This window comes from Nothoprocta perdicaria, unplaced genomic scaffold (assembly GCF_003342845.1).
Source record: "Nothoprocta perdicaria isolate Ctin4 unplaced genomic scaffold, notPer1 scaffold_31, whole genome shotgun sequence".
NCBI lineage: Eukaryota > Metazoa > Chordata > Aves > Tinamiformes > Tinamidae > Nothoprocta > Nothoprocta perdicaria.
The window spans coordinates 4067518-4084258 of NW_020455544.1; positions in this window are offsets into that span (position 1 = coordinate 4067518).

Below are 16741 nucleotides of genomic sequence, written 5' to 3' on the forward strand. Positions count from 1 at the left end.
TTTTTTTTTTTTTTTGTCGTCATGTTGAAATCTAATATTGGGTCATTCTTAGCGTTATTTAGTGTTCTAGTAATAACGTTTTATTTCATTTTCTGAATGACATAATTTAAATGGAATGAAAAAAAGACTTTGAATACCATTAAGCTCTTCAGACTTTCTCACGGTAGGCCTACTGTGAAAATGCTTGAATGAAATGTATGCAGAAACATTTTTAAGCACGCGTTGTTGCTTGTTGATTTGTGTACAGTAGCTTTAATAAGTGTAACAGAAGGACTTCTAAAGCCTGAGACCTATCTGTACGATAGTATTTACATGACTCCTAGTCAAAGTGTAATTAGAGTCACTGATTTGTATTTGGCTCATTATAGAGGTAAGGGAGTAGGAAGAGTATTCTCTGTGAGGGATCAAAAATTCAAAACAATCAAGTTCATGGAATATTCAGATCCGCTTATTTTGCACATTTTTTAAAAGTTAAATTTGAATGAAGTTCATACTGGCTTTATTCAGCAGAATTTTCAAATGATTGAAAACATTTACCCACCTAAACTAAGTAGGTGACTGATGATAGCTAATGAGATTTGGATTTTTGTTTTTCAGAGTGAAGTTGTGCATTTTCAGAAGAACAGCATAATAGAATAAGGCGTTTACTCGAAGAGCTGACACTGTGATTATTAAGATGTAGCAGAACAAGCAGATGGCAGGTAAAGCAGTGTGCACCTGTATCAGCCGCATGCAGGTGTCATTTGCTCATTCTTTCSCTTGCCTACCTCTTCCTATTTTGCTGCTGTGCTCTGCAGTTTGTAGAGCAGCAAAAGAATTCACCCAAGAAGAAAAAAGGTGGGATCAAATGTGTCCAAATATCTAGAAATGGCTAATCACAGATAATAAAATGCTATCAGGAAACTCTTCAGTTTTCAAATAGGAGCTGGAAATATCACAAAACCCCTTCTATAAAGCATTTGAGTTTTTTTGGTTTTGTTTTACATTTATCCGTGTAAATAGTATAAGAGGCTTTTACATACATAGCATGACTGAACCTTGGCTGGTTTTATATTGCTGTTGACCTTCAGTTGATGGGTTCCTGATATAAAAGAAATAACAAAGAGGTAAAAGTAATTGCAGGGTGAAAATTGAATGAAATGCTTCTCTCTAACATTTTATACTGAAGTTAGTGTAGATGTTATCATAGATATAATAGCTGACAGTTGTCAACAGGCTGCCCTCTGAAAGAGAGAAGCTAAAAAGGAATCATTAAATTCATGTAACTAATTATTGAAAACCATACTAACTAGTACATCTGAAGTCAGCATGGGTTGGAATATATAGACAACAAATACTTAAGACTAGTTTCTTGTACACATTTATAGAATCATAGAATGCCGAAGGTTGGAAGGGACCTCAGAGGTCATCGAGTCCAACCCCCCTGCTCACGCAGGGTCACCTAGAGCACGTGGCACAGGGCTGCATCCAAGCGGGTTTTAAAGATCTCCAAAGAAGGAGACTCCACAACCTCTCTGGGCAGCCTGTTCCAGTGCTTTGTCACCCTCACAGTGAAGAAATGCTTCCTTAAGTTCCTGTGGAACTTCCGATGCTTCAGTTTGAAGCCATTTCCTCTAGTCCTATCCCTGCCCACCTCTGAAAAGAGGCCGCCCCCCTCCTCCTCACTGCCTCCCTTGAGGTATTTATACACGCTGATCAGGTCCCCCCTCAGCCTCCTCTTCTCCAGGCTGAACAGACCCAGCTCTCTCAGCCTTTGCTCATATATAATAATACAATAATGCTTATATAATTCCAGGAATGAACTAATTGATCTTAGCATTTTTTTTTTCTTCTTGTTGTGTGCCGAGTTATGATGTATGGATCGTAACTGAAGCAAGTGTACCACACAGATGCAGAGAAATTTTTATGGTACTATTTTTGCTTTGTTTGGAAATTTAGCCATAGTGAAAATAATAATGCAGAGGTTATACATTGAGATAACAGGAATAATTTTTGTGATGAACATGTAATCTTTTAAGGAGCCTATTGCTTATCTTGCATTCTTGTCTTACGCTGTCAAAGATGCTCAAAACGATGATAATTAAAAAATGCTGCAGTCAAGAGGGGGAAACTGTTTAGAAATCACAATCTGTGTTATAATCAGTTGCAACATTCTATTTTTGATAAATTCATTGATGATTCTTCAAGGAGGACTACAAATTGGAAGTTTTTGTTGGAAAAGTACAAGACCAAATTGTTTTTGCCACATTTGTTGTTTTATGAAAAGAGCTCATTTAAGGGTGACTGAAGTTCAAACTACTTGTTCCCTAAGCAATCATACGGTATGGGCTGTTTCTTTATTCATCTTCAATGCAAGAAATATGAACTGCTCAAACCTTAAATGCTAGGCTTCTGCTTGAAGTGTCTCATCTATGTGATGAAGTTTGACTTCGCTTAATTTTTTTTTCATATCTGGCGCAAGGAAAAGGTATTTCATATGAAATGTCTAAATAAGCACCAATTTGTAACACTCAAATTCCAGTCAAATCTTGCCCCTACTTAATAGTATATTCTCTTTCCCCTGCAAATTAATGGAGAATCTTGGGTTGATGCCCAACATGGTGGAGCCTTCAGCTCTTTAGTTTTATAGTAGCTTGTTGAAGATGATCCCACCTGTTGTCATGATTTTGGCAAGATGAAATGGATTGTATTGCCAAGAGTTGAAAATACTGCAGGCTCTTTGATCTTAAGAATTAATGTAACAGTATTATGCATCACGGATGTGGTAAGTGAAGACTGAGAAACAGGAATAAATAAGAGCAGTAAAAATCTATAACAAGGTATTTGGTGTACAGCAGAAGTATACCTATTTCTTGACAGTATCTCTGTAATAGATGATGTGAACAAGCATGAGTTCTTTTTAGCCATAGAAATTAAAACTGCAGATGGATAATAAATTGAAATCCCATCAAGATGGAATGTTGGCATCTTAATTTAAAAGAAATTTTTCATAATTTTAACTATTGATATTATATTGATGAGGCTCTATTAAAGCAAGATGTCACTATACAATTTCTTCTAGGTAAATGTATTTTAAGGGAGAACTGAGTGGAGTATATTTGAAATGTAAAAATGTTTATACATTTTTCAGTGTTTTTTCTATATTCACTTTCGTATTTCAGAAGGTACCACAAGGTACCACAGGATGCTGCTAGGGAAATCTGTATGTTATATACCTTAACGATAATTTTCATATTCTCTCCTTTGGCATCCTCCTTGGTAGTCTCGAGAGATACTGTTTTGCTTGTAAAATGAGAAGCTGAATTATGCTTTTAAGCTTCGTGACAGCTGGAAATATAAACCGGTTAAAAGTCATAGGAGCTTACCTTGTGTACATATGAGAAAATTAAACTGGGCCATTAAATCTCTTCATGGAAACTAAAGGTATGTCCTGCACCAATCCTACAGAGACATATTTCTAAGATCTAGAGCAATTTTCTTTAAGAAGTAGTTTTTGGTGTGTATTTGGTTTGCTGTCTGCTGCTAGCTGAAACCCCATACCCCATGCTTTGATCATACCTGGTCTCAAAATAAAGGGATAGAGAGGAGACCACTTTGTCCCTCTGTTCTCCATTCTTAAACACAGGTGTCTTGAATCTAGGAGAGCACCAGCTTTTTAGACCCATAACTCTTGCAGTTCTCCTCCTTACCAACTTCAATATCAATTCAAACAGTAAATGCAAGATGCAGAGGGACAATGTAGCAGACCACTTTACACCCTCTTGAAGCAGATTACATTTCAGCTACCCCAAACATATATAGTTTTAGAATTCACCTGTATTTTAGATGTATTAACAACCTTATAATAAAATATGCTCATCCATAACTAATAGATGTGATCAAAATTTATGACAGAGCTTATGTGAACATATGTTTCTATTCTGAAATAGGATTTGAAAGCAGAGATACAAACAAGAATTTGGAGAGTAGGCCTACAAGGTCTTACTCTTTCTTTAATTATTTTCCTATTATTACCGTCTCATAAATGAGTTTCTTCTGGAGTAAATGTCACATGATTTGCATAAAGAGGACAGACTTTTATAGATGTAACATGGAGAAACTTATGGTACTTATGCAAATGGACAGATACTACAACACTGGTAACGTGCAGCTGCAGTAACTTGCAGTGATGTGTTTATGCAGCTATGTCTCATGGCTCACATTTTCTAGAGCAAAGTGTCATAAGAATTACTAAATAAAAAGAATAAATATTTTCGTGAGATACCAGTAACACTCTCCACAGATTAATTCTTGTATTTTCCTCTGCCTCGCTTCCCGCATGAAGAGATCTCAACAGGAGATAGTAGATTCTTTCTGATATTTGGAACCTATGGTGACTTAAAGAGTTTTTCATCTTGTGTTAACATCCTGAGACATTTCACAATTTATATTGTTCTCAAAGAGTGTTAGATATTTAAGATGTAAAAGCAGTGAGACAAGCGTCTGCGTGAAAAATGTACAGTCAAAATGATGCCATTCAATTGCAATGGAAGATTAAAGTTGCCTAAGTTGCCTCTGTATTATTTCACTCAATTTTATTTTCTTTTTTCCTCTAATTCTAGAAAATAAATCTGTTTTTCCGTTTTTATTATGTGTATCGGTCCGGTCCTGTTCAACTCGGTCCGGTCCTGTTCAACTTATTCATTAACGACCTGGCTGAAAGGCTGGAGTGCTCCCTCAGCAAGTTTGCCGACGATACCAAACTGGGTGGAGTAGCTGATAGCCCTGAGGGCTGTGCTGCCATCCAGAGGGACCTGGACAGACTGGAGGACTGGGCGGCGAGAAACCTCATGAGGTTCAACAAGGGCAAGTGCAAGGTCCTGCACTTGGGGAGGAATAACCCTGGACACCAGGACAGATTAGGGGTGGACCTGCTGGAGAGCAGCCCCGCAGAGAGGGACCTGGGTGTCATGGTGGACGACAAGTTGACCATGAGDCAGCAGTGTGCCCTGGTGGCCAAGAAGGCCAACAGGATCTTGGGGTGCATTAAGAAAAGCGTCTCCAGCAGGTCGAGGGAAGTGATCATCCCCCTCTACTCAGCCCTGGTGAGGCCACATCTGGAGTACTGCGTCCAGTTCTGGGCTCCCCAGTACAAGAGGGATGTGGAGCTGCTGGAGAGAGTCCAGCGCAGGGCTACCAGGATGATCAGGGGCCTGGAACATCTACCATATGAACAAAGGCTGAGAGAGCTGGGTCTGTTCAGCCTGGAGAAGAGGAGGCTGAGGGGGGACCTGATCAGCGTGTATAAATACCTCAAGGGAGGCAGTGAGGAGGAGGGGGGCGGCCTCTTTTCAGTGGTGGGCAGGGACAGGACTAGAGGAAATGGCTTCAAACTGAAGCATCGGAAGTTCCACAGGAACTTAAGGAAGCATTTCTTCACTGTGAGGGTGACAAAGCACTGGAACAGGCTGCCCAGAGAGGTTGTGGAGTCTCCTTCTTTGGAGATCTTTAAAACCCGCTTGGATGCAGCCCTGTGCCACGTGCTCTAGGTGACCCTGCGTGAGCAGGGGGGTTGGACTCGATGACCTCTGAGGTCCCTTCCAACCTTCGGCATTCTATGATTCTATGTACTGGGTATATGGTAAATGTATACACATTTAGAATGGCATTTGTTTATTTTTGTTATGTATGAAAAAATAATTTTAATAAGATAGTTCTGGTGCTACCTAGAAAATCCTACCTGTTTCTTAGTTGTAATAACTCAGTTTCCTCATCTATCATTTCCTCCCCTTTCCTATTCCAACCCACAACTGTTCTTTCCTGCAGCACTTGATTGCATGCTATTTTAGTCTCTCCGCTTATATTGATTCACTCATCATTTTTTTCTGAGGCATAAAAAATTCTCTTTCCTAGCCCCTCCACATATAAACCTCCCCGCCCTGCTTTATTTTCCCTCAGTGAAATCAACTAGTCATTTTATAATGTCTTATTTTGGGTGGGTAGCATACCATCAATGCCACCAAAATCTTTTCTGCTTCTGTCATTTAAGAAAAAATAAAAATTTTGAGTTCAATCTTCATTAACATGGGAAGATATCTTATTTCCTCAAGTTAATGGTTTGCAAACCTTGTCATGTTAATAGTGGATAAAAAAGAGAATCTCATATTTATTTTTTAATGGCAAAAAAAAATGACTTTTTCAAATATTGACATGCCCCTTTCAAATCTTTTTATGTAAAATTTAAGATGAATTGTGTGTCTTCACTCTCCTTCAATCATGGTGTGGAAATAAATGAGCCTATATGTATTTAAGGAAGATATTCTTTTGGCTTCACAAACAATTAGTTTGTGCATTGTTTGAGAGTTTCAGCTGTTTTGCTTAAGATTTCTTTGTTAAGCAGGAAAGCTTAAAAGGAGCTAAAATTATAGTCCAAATTTTAATAAGTGCTCTGAGATGACTCCAGCTTGTTTTTGGTATTGCTTTTTATTTCTTTTATTTTTGTCCTAGTGAATGCCATATTTATTGTCAAAATAATAGATCGCATTATGTTATTGCTGTGTGATTACCAGAGCTCACTGAGAAGTGTGACTGTTCTCACCTGAGCAAGGGGCATTCAAAAATGCCTCCAGAATGCTAATTTTATCCTCCACAAATCCAAGATGCAGTGACAGATGATCAGACTAACATCTGAAGAGAGGAAACAGCACTGACCTGAGAACTTACTAAGTTTACAAGGCAAAGAGCATGGTAACTTTTAATAGGTGCTGCTATAGCAATTGAAGAAGAAAAAGACTGATATGCTTAACTGCTGATGATGAATGGTGCCAAGCATCACAATTTGTGCGTGTTCTATACCTTATCAATGTGCAGTTAATTTGGCCACAATTAAATAACATCAGAATTAAGTTCAGTTCAGTGTTGTCTTCTTTTTATGTAGAAAAAAAATGTTGGATCTGAACGATATTTCATGTTGTTGCCTTTCATGCTGCAATAGATAATACTAAAGGAAAATAAATAAATAAGACTTAATCCTTCCACTCCTAAAACTGCTGCTTTAACAGGCTGGACTCCTACCATTGTTAGCAATTGTTCAAAAACAAAATCCAAGCAAAACACTAGGCAACCACCACATTTCTGAGGCTGATAGAGGTCACTTAAAGTACCTGAAATAAGCTGAAGACATAAAATCAATGCCTATGTTGTTAAAAAAAAAAAAAAAAAAAAAAAAAAAAAAAACATTGTAGCTTTGTTATAATATATTCCTTTAACTTGTTTTTTTTTATTTTTTTACTTCCTAACTGGACTCTCCTATGTTACTTTTCATCAGGTGAGGAGATCGGAGATAGCAACATGCCAAGCAAGGTAAGTAGACAAATTATTAATCTTTTCTTTATTAATTGGATGCTTTATGTGTAAGGAAGACAAATGACAAATTAAGGCAGAATACATAAACATGTTCATAAAAATTGCATTCTGATGGTTTGATATGTCATCAAAAATAACATAAAGATAAATTATTTAAGTAAAGTAAATGTTCAGCAGATAAAGGCCCTAGGACATCTTACCTGCTGGTAGTAGCTGCCAGGTATATTCTGTCCATTTTTTTTGTTTGCTTTTGCTACTGTGGAAGGGAAGCGTTTTCCTTGTGACACAAAGATGATCTTATCCATGTGATTGTGTGTAATAACATAAATGAATGACAGTGAGTTGTTACTTTCTTTTGCATTTTTGTAAATATTTTATACTTTAAAACATTCTACTGTTCAGAATCTGGATTGATTTCATGTGCATTTGCTATGCAGCCTAATGCTATGAACATTCATAGAGTATTATTTATTAATAAATTTTTAATGAGAGATTTCTGAGACTTAGCAATTTTCATCTATTTCACATAGCAATGGTACTGTTTTTTCCTTAAATGTTGCCTCGCTAAGTACAATTTTAACAGTGCGGGGAGTTAAGCATATATATAATTCTTTGTGTGTTTATAGTCCATAGATACTACTGGAGAATTGACTTTGCTCTAGACCTATTTTAATATGATATTCTGGCTAAGGAGAAGGGACTTCCTTTGTAAAGCACAGTGAAAAGTGAGAAGATATAGCAGCTTATCTCTTTTATGGCCATAATGAGCACATCATCTATTTGCCCTAAATTGCTTCTGATCTGAAGAGATGAGATGCACAATAGAATGAGAAGTGAACTGCGTAAGTTCATATAGCAGGTCAGTGCCAGCACTGCAAAGAGAATTCAAAGTGTCCATTAGCCCGTGCAGCTTGGGAAAAGCTTGTGCGCAGAGCACAAAATGGACAGAGAATTATCTGAGATCTTTTCTGTGAAGCTGAATTTAAGGCATCATTGTACTGCTTTTCAGTACCAAACGCACTCAAAACAGGAGTGCCCTTCCTGGCAAGTGACACAACTATTTCCAAAACTACATACTCAAAATTACAGGAAATATTTTCTCAAGGGTGCACAGTGACACCTTTTCATATACTTTTTCAATGAAAATATTGAAAACAACACTGAAAAGATTTTTCAAAAGCAGTTTCCTTCTAAATGAAGCGTGCCTGTCTTGATGCTCAGCTGCAGGTAGCATTCTGGTCAGCAAGACAACAAAATTATTTGTCTATAAAGAAAACAGCCTTTTTTTCATCTCTTTTTAATACATTTGCTTTTAAAGGTCAAAGCTGGTCTCAGCCTACCAGTGTTCTTTTATCAAAATAAACTTCCGAAGTCATGGTGAATGTTTTCAGACTAAACTATTGAACTTATGATAAAAAATGTCAGTTGTCATCAACAATCTGATGCTCTGTACAAAGCGACAGGAGAAGGGATGTCTGCAGCTTAACACACAATGTGAATAACAGATTTCTGCATAGGCTTGAAAACAGTGTGCACATCCYGTTTGAAGTCTGTGAGTGAACCAAATCTAAACCAGTGAATAAGCTTACCTTTGCAAACACCAGGATGTATAGAGACAAATGAAAATCATATTTCGTATTTTTAAAATATTCACTGAATAAAATTAAAATTGCCAGAGAAAAGGTAATCAATTTCTTTTTCTGTATTAGGCCCATGGATTTTGTTTAGGTTCTCATCTAAATGAAGGTGAGCAAATGAAATGAATATATAACAATTTCAACAAAGAGGGATACCTTAAGTTCAAAGCTGGAAACTGAAATCAGAAGGACCTGACTCTGGACCTCCTTGGACCCATGCCCTCCTTCCCAGCTTTGTCTGTAGCATCACTTTCAAACCAAATTTGCTTTTTCAGCTTTGCTTTGGATGCAACAAAGTTACTGAGAGAATGAAGTGCAAGACAGAGGAAATATGATTAGAACAGCTCATCTCTTGACATCGTTGCCACTTCTGGACACAACCTTCAAAGCAATTGCCCCCATATTGATTCAGTCACAAGGCCTAGCTGATGCATCTTAAAACCTTGGGCACAGATCCATAAAGATCCACTRTTGTGCCCTGGGAGATGTACCTCTCCCTGGAAAATTCCCCTGATCTAGTGTTCACTATTTGCTGCTTATCACTAGTGGTTCCAGTTGAAAATGCTTATGTTTTTACKAAAAACAATAATCTTTACTTAAAACTCTGTGTTGCTCTATAATCCATCATTTTGCTACTTTGTTTTAGAATAATGGTATTTCTATTAAAAATTCTGAAGTTTAGGGAAACATGAAAATGGATACAAATTATGCTAGGCTTTCGAGTGCTCTTATAAAAATTTTTTCTTCCCTTGATGATAAACATAAATGGTACTAAACAGCATATTGTAGCAACAAGAACAGTACAATTACCTTGCATAATAAACAGTATCTCCAATATAAAAGTAGTTTATCCAGAAGTATAATAGCTGGAGGTATGAAATGGATGATGTGGCAAAGTGGGGGGTATCTCACAGCAGTAGCTGTATCAACCCYGTTTTCCTATAGAGGAGCAGACGACCCAGAGGAAGATGAGAGGAGCAGAACACAAACAGGTGATGCAAGAGATAATTGTGAAGCCAAGATCAAAAAGCTTCCAACTGTGTAGATCAGACAGACAGWAGTAAATGAGTATTTTATAAGTAAGTCATATATTTGAAAATATTTGAAGTGCTGATTGAAAACATTATGCTCCTTCCCATAATACTGAAGCATATGGTAATAGCTCTTGCCTTACAATATGAATTCCCAAATAGAACAGAGACTGAACTAATTAGAAGAAACTACAGCATATTCTGTATTATGGTATTTGAGCTAGTTCAGGGCTTTTGCTTAGAATACTGAATGATGGCTGTGAGAAAAGTACAATATGGGAAGTCTCCTTTAGAAAACAACTCACTGCTTGTATAGTAGCTTCTGCAAATGCTACTGTTAAGAACAGTCATCTGACTCCTTTCACACTTGTTCAGCTTTTCCTACTTTGCATCCATGTTTATAAAAAGTCTGCCCAAATTTCCAGTAGAGTTCATATATTGTGTGATTAAATGTGCTGCCAATGAAACCCTTTCTTTTACCAGCTTCTTTATGAATAATGGTGGCATTTTAAAATACCAGTGCTTGATACATGTTGGATTGCTTACTTGTGCAATTCTTAGGCAAAATTTCACAGAGATTCACAGAGATTTCACAATTTATACTTTTAACCTRTAGAAGTACATAATCACATCTGTAGGTATAATAAGTGATTTAAGAGACAGCATTACTCTGCCAACCGTGTAACAGCAGAAACAACTGAGTAGCGTTGGCCAGGGGCCTGCTGGCTAAGCTGAGTCTTGATGTGTGCAACTAAATGAGTTATCAAGGGTGGATGAAACTGGAATTGTGGAGATATTTGCAAGCTCCGAAATAAACTTGATTTAAGGTCCAAGCACACCAAGAGTGTGAGTTCCCAAGTCAAGGTCAGAGCTTCCTACCTCCCAGCATGTGCAACCTAACATTTCAGGTATTAACGTGTCTCAAGATATGGTTTTGRTGGGGGGTCCAAAAGTTTTGATTTCAAAACCACTAAGCAGTCTGCTTGGATCTTCTGCATGGTTTTGGAATATGATTGCCCAATTTGAATAAATAATTTTTTTTTTTTGCATTAAGTAAATTTCTAGGCATGCCTTCAGTCCAAAGGAAGATGATCATATCTTTCTTCTTAGCCTTTAGGGCACCTCTGTCATGAGTAACCTCAACCTGAGTATACCCAGTCATAAGGTCTTTTATTCTTTCTAATGTTTACTAAGTTATGTGATCTCTCTACTGATSGATTCAGCTATGTAGGGGAACTACTTCAGTTCACAGGCAGTTTTTGACTAAGCACAGTATTAAATATAAATTTTACATGTCATCTTTTTTCATAAACATGGTTTTCTCTGGACAGCAAAGCTTTGAATTTCRTTGTTAAGAATCACTTGAATTATAAACTCAGGGTAAATTGGCACAACTGCATTGTCTTTGCATTTTTTAATGGCAGCTTCTAAATAGCTTAGAGCTGAATCAAATTTTAGTTTCATTAGTCTTATTTAAGTTATTTAGGCTAAAAGATTTGCACTGTAAATCAGCTTTATTATCCATTTCTAAGATTATTCATAATAATTCTGCTGATGATACTTCAGAAAGCTGAGGAATTGGGGTCCTCATTCTTCTCTCCATTTCCACTTTTCCAAGCAGATATTAAGCTGCTGACTGGACATCTGCTTGAACTGCCTGGGAGAAAAGGTTTTGCGATCTAATCCAATGATTCTTTTTCATTACCTTTTGTTTGTATCTTGTGCTCTCTCATTCAAATTATCTGTAGCCATCCTTATCAGATTTTACTTTAATGGCTCCTACCTTTGTTAGAAATATCTCATCGTGTTCTGTGACACCAGAGAAAAATCAAATTATTTAACTGAATCATGTTTAGCTGAGATGGCATGTTGACAGAAGAGGCTTTCTGAACAGTTTATTGATTACACTATAATAGCATTGGCTGCCTGTTGTCTCAGGCATTCTCCTTTAGATTGTAATTACCATCTTATTTACAATCATTATTTGGCATTTGAGCACTCTGTGTGTGTCGTCATAATAGAATATGAGAAGCAACTGTAATGAAAGCAAATGCTCTGTGCAAGATAATAATCCCACTGCTCTGTCTGTCTTTTAGGCACTTCTGTAAATTATGTAAATAATCATATTTTACTGTTAGGGATGTAGGGAAGTTGGGCAGATTTAAATTGGAGCTATTTGCATCTTTTTGTCTAACACTTCAAATTGCATAGGTCATTATCTCTAATGTTCAGGATTTCAAAAATAATATCATAATATAAGTCTAATTATGTGTGCCATTTCTGTTCTGATTTGTTTCCTATGAGAATGACAATAGGAATTCAATTTTATTTTGTGGTAGAAAAACAAGCAAACCAAAAATTTTGATTAAATTTTGAAGGACAATGGGAAGTGTGGTGTATATATAGAGAAGGTGAAGAGAAGTGACATTATAAAGAGAAAGATACTGGGCCAAAAAGTCAGTACCCTACTGATGAGGGCACAAGCCTGTAAGAGRACTAGTTTCCTGATGTACTCACTCAGATGAATGAAAGCAACTATTAAAAATTTTGACATGAAAAACATGTTACTTCTCAAGCTCTAGGTAGTAGCATAAAATTTATGCTACTTTTATTCTTCTTTATTAACAAGTCTTTTATTAACAAGTCTTTATTTAAGAAAGAAGTAAGGAGATGGATTGGGAGTTTCACTCCTCCATTTCGAGTGCCTTTCCTTTGTAACATTTCACCCTAAAATATAATAAGGATAATTGAAGCAGGACTGAAAAAATACTCCTTGAATTCCTTCAGGCAGAAGACAGATTTGAATCCATATCTCCTGTATATTTGGTGGAACACTTGAGAAGAAGAAAAGGTGTTGAAAAATACAGAACTGTTCGTGCTATCCTTTATGGGATTAAAAAGTACTATTTGCTTTTGAGATCACTCTGTTCTGGCAGTACCACATATGCTACAGGTTTTTTTTTTTTTTTTTTTTTTTTTTTCCCAAAACATGTTTTTTGCAACAAAGCTTCACAAACTAAAGCAGATTTAAAGAAGTGACAAAGACTCACCAAGTTTACATTAACTATCTTATAAAAATGGATGTTACCGTAATAATTTGATAAAATATCCTTTTCTATTCATATCAAAAATGACTATATATATACAGACACATGACTAAAGTGATATGATGGACCTGAATGACTTTATTAAAAGATATCTTTACTGACTCTATAATAGACCCTCATTCAGTTATTTTTGTTTAGTGTGAAGTCTGATTCATTTGGTCTTCCAAAATTCTAGCAAAAATAATTAAAAAATCTAGTGRTTTACAAATTTACTAGCATGATATGATGCTTTTGAATGACAGATTGATAGAATTATATAGAACAAGGATTATGAATGATAACTTTTATAAAAATGGTAAATACCGTTGTAAGTGTTTATTAGCATTGAAATCTTGTTGAGTTTGTTTCTAAAGCTTTTGTAGATTCCTGGTGACACGTTGCTGTTTCTACACAGTTCCTGTGGGAGAGGAAGATACTGCACAGAATTTTCTCYAGCTTTGAGGGGATTTTTGCCATCATCAGGCACAAACAGATTTTGTYCCCCTTGCCTTTGTGTGATACTCTTCTTTGAGGCAGGTACAAGAGCAGATTTCTGGGCTCAGGTGTTACCGGGAGGGAAGGCGTGCTCGTCTTTTTAGGACGTTTTCAGCTTKCATTTTGAGACAGAGTTAGGTTGTCGGTACAGCTTCTCTTTCCCAAAGAACATAGCAAATCCTTCATGACTGCATTCAAGTTGAGTTTAACTCACTAGGTCCAAAGGTATTTCTAGGTCTGTGTATCATAAGGAATACAATGGCACAGCTCTACAAACTATGACAGGTTAGAAATACATGCAAAGGCAAAGAGAAACAACAGCAAGTAGTTTGGTTTATTACAAGGAAGAGAGTAATAAAATAACACTTTTTTTTTCAACTTTTCTGAGATGCAGTTTAAACACTGTCGATGTTCTCATTGTCATCTCAACATTATACATACCACAGCACTTGGAAATCGAGATTTGCCTGATGTTATGTCTAATTAGGGAGACACAGTGACTGTTGATAACATCTAGTTTTCTTACAGAATGTCCACCAGTGTTTAGGCAAGAGAACTTTAGTTTTCAGTCTATAATATAAACATGGCTTAGCTATTCCATTTAAGAAGATACCTGATTCTCTATTTCCTTTCTGTTTTTTTTTTTCTACTGAGAAAACAAAGCTGATAATCAGTGCTGAAATATAATCTGCCTTCATGATGTTGACTTACACCGATTAAGATATGAACCAACAGAGTCAACTGCTTCGTTGTGCTGTTACATGAAATACTGTGAAGTGAAATAAATTGTTTGATTTATTGCCCAAAAAATAAGTCTTACAGTTCATGATGAWCCCCATTATCAGAGTATAAAATGAAGGTGGTCATCTCTGTATTTGTGGAGAGCCCCAACCTATTCATATTTGCTTAGTGTATTCTGAAAACCCAAACTATCAGTCATTTTTTAAGAAGCCCAAGACATCTGGGTCAGTCTTGTTGTTTCGTAGATGCCTTCATAGTTGTCTTACCCCCTTTCTGGGCATTATTTGCATTTGGAATGCAAGTTTTGAGGCTAAAGAAATAACATTTATCAGCTTTGCATTTTAGAGATGTTAATTCAAATTCCAAAGACCATCCTTCCAGTCTGACCTTTTCACCTTCCCTGCCCTCTTCTTTTCCATCCCATCCTAATGGATTTGAGACAGTTTTTGCTGTACAATTTTCTGTTTTTCTAGCTAATGGTAAGTTAGCATTGCCAGCGCCACAGAGTCAGTTACAAGTTTTGCTGTAAATGTTTTCTGAGCAAGTCAGTAATTAATGTTGCACTGATGGCTGGTGGCATCTGTATGAGTTTATTATCATCTGTACTGAAGCACAATGCACAATGAAAACATGGGGTAGTCTAAAGAAAGAGTCTTAATAAATTTACATGAATTAACATTAAATTTAATTTGCCACATGCCAACCAAACTGTGCAGYAGATCTAAATCCTTTAAAATATATTGATTTCTCTGTTGTGGCTATTCCCCAGACTTGARTATTACATTTATTTCAAGGCTTTGCTCTGTTTTTACCAAGAAAAAACAAACTAAATCATAAAACTCCAAGACATGATGATTGGTATTTATGGATTATTTTCTCTCTACAAGACAAAGAAACTTCACTTTCTTGTGTCTTTTAAAAAACATTTAGACCATTAATTAGGCTATGTAAGAAATAAATATGGTATATTATTGCTATGTTTTTGTTTGGCCCAGTATGAAAGTGTCCCTGAAATGTAACATGAATGAAATTGTACTTTCTTTCAGTAGCATTTCTGTTGAAAACACAAGAGAATTCAAGCTTGGTAGTAACATTGGAATAAACAGGGCACTACTATCTAGTAAAGGACCATTGCTAGTCCATTGCAAAATGGTCTGTGTTAAGGCTTCTGGCATATCCTTAAAACACCAAACATGAAATGGATGAAGTCAATATTTTAGCTGAGTTCATCTTTTTTTTTTTTTTTTTTTTTCAAACATGGTGTCAAAGAAGCCAAATTTAGAGTGAAATTAAATATAAACAGAAGAAAGGAGCAGAAAGACAGATGCTGACCAGCAGATCTATTCCAGAGAGATTCCTCGTGCTGTAAAAGCTCAGGAGCAGAGCTTTAAAATGCCCTGACTGCAAACAGAGGAATCTCCAATACAGTTCTCAGGACGGTCAGGGCCAGCTTCCAGCAGACTCTTCAGTGTTGCTGGACACCACAAAAGAAACAAGGTCTTTCACACCTTGTCAAGGTACATGGGTGAAAAGAGCAGGGCAGGATGATGAGTACCCCCCTATTTCACAAAAGGAGGAAAAAGAAGCTTGAAGAAAGGTGGGAACTACATAACATCATAATCCTGGATTAAAATCTCCTTAAATTAAAATCTCCTTAATTAAAACTCCTTTTAATCTCCTGGATTAAAAAAGTTAGTGCATGTCATCATAGATTACATCAGAAAGGAGATAGGTGCTGTCAAGTAGATAGTACTTAGAGAATATCCAAAAATCAGTTTTTTCAATCTAAGAATTGTGATTAAGTAGAAAATATAATTATTCACTCACTTTTGTTTCTCAGGATCTTGTCTTTTAGCTTATAATATGCAAATGAAGAAAATAAAGAGCTAAAAAGTAAAGTAGAAAAAATAAAAAGTAGAGCTTTACTCTTTTTCTTTCTGTCCAGCCATCCTTCCATCAGTCTTTTTTTTTTTTTTTTTTTTTTTTGTTTACTGCACATGTGTAGATGAAAGAACAGAGTAGGTGGAAACGGGATTAGATTAATGTTTTGAACAAAATATTTTTAATTTGGCAATGAAGAAAAAATATCCTTTAGTTACAAGAAAAACAGGATCCAGAGCATCTGTGAACCACTTAATTTTTCTGAGTAAATGTAACATGTCACTTTATATTGCTTTTAATTATAAGAAGAAGTTAAAGTRTGTTGTCAACTTTAAACAGATAACTTTGGTAAAGACTGTTAAATCAGGATACTGCTACTGCAGCTTTTTTCTTTTTTTTGTCAAAGACTTTTAAAAAAATATGGTCTGGAAAAATATATACGTATACATATGTACTCTTATTTTCACAACATTAATTGCACTTTGTTTGCCATGTACTATGGTTTTGAATGGCTGTGACTTTGCTA